This window comes from Myotis brandtii, unplaced genomic scaffold (genome assembly GCF_000412655.1).
Source record: "Myotis brandtii unplaced genomic scaffold, ASM41265v1 scaffold244, whole genome shotgun sequence".
In the NCBI taxonomy this organism is placed as follows: Eukaryota; Metazoa; Chordata; class Mammalia; order Chiroptera; family Vespertilionidae; genus Myotis; species Myotis brandtii.
This window is the reverse complement of record NW_005359225.1, coordinates 348,830-349,792: the sequence shown is the minus strand read 5'-3', so window position 1 is coordinate 349,792 and position 963 is coordinate 348,830. Positions and strand designations below refer to the sequence as shown.

The 963-nt window shown below is 52.6% G+C and overlaps 1 protein-coding gene across 1 annotated transcript in view; it reads right to left on the bottom strand.

Annotated features, from left to right (window-relative positions):
• CLNS1A (chloride channel, nucleotide-sensitive, 1A) overlaps positions 1 to 963 on the bottom strand; it is a 27,536-nt gene that overhangs the window by 26,247 nt on the left and 326 nt on the right.

The following is a 963-nucleotide window of genomic DNA, read 5'->3' as shown; positions in this document are numbered from 1 at the left end:
GGTTCGATTCCGGTCAAGGGCATGTACCTTGGTTGCGGGCACATCCCCAGTGGGGAGTGTGCAGGAGGCAGCTGATCGATGTTTCTCTCTCATCGATGTTTCTAACTCTCTATCCTTCTCCCTTCCTCTCTGTAAAAAATCAATAAAATATATTTTTTTAAAAAAAGGAGTTTGTGGGTGTCATTAAAGTTTCTAATCAGTTGACAATAAATATGGAGATTCTCCTATTTATGTGTGTTTGTCCAATGTAATCACGGGGGCTCTTAAAAGCAGAGACTTTTCTCTGGCCAAAGTGAGGCAGCAGAAGAGAATGTCCGAAAGATCTGAAGGGCAGTAAGGACTCAAGGTTTCATTGTGGGCTTGATGACGAATGGAAGCCCACGTCCAGGCAAACGGGCCTTCGTTCTACACTACAACCGCAGTGTTCAGAACCTGCTTGGCTGTGAAAATACAAAGTGCCTCCGGATGCCAAACAAAAGGGCTTTTCCCTCCAGCAAGGGAAAGGCGGGCCAGGCCCGGGGAGGGAGGGGTCCGGTCCCCCTGGATGTGACCCAGCCTGCGTGGGGTGGAGGGTGCCCCTCTCCCAAGTCCACACCTACAGAAGAAGAATCAGGTCCTTCACCAAACTTGCAAAGTGTTCCACAACCATCTCTAACCCTGCATGACCTGCCCAGGGCAACATCGCCCGCATCCGTTCGTCGGGAAAGACGGGCAGGCACGTCGACGACCCTAACTCAGGCTCTGAAAACTCAAAAGCTTAAAAACGACATCTTGAGTCAAGGGCAACGCACGCACCAATCCTCCGGTAAACAGGAGGCTGAACGGCATCATCCATGAGAACTCCGTCTGAAGGAGAGAGAAAGGGAAGCTCCGGAAGAGACGGTACAACCATCGAGCAGTGTCTCCCAGCACAGGCGTCGCCGCGGCCACACGGAGCCCGCCCCGCTCCCAGCAGCCCCCGAG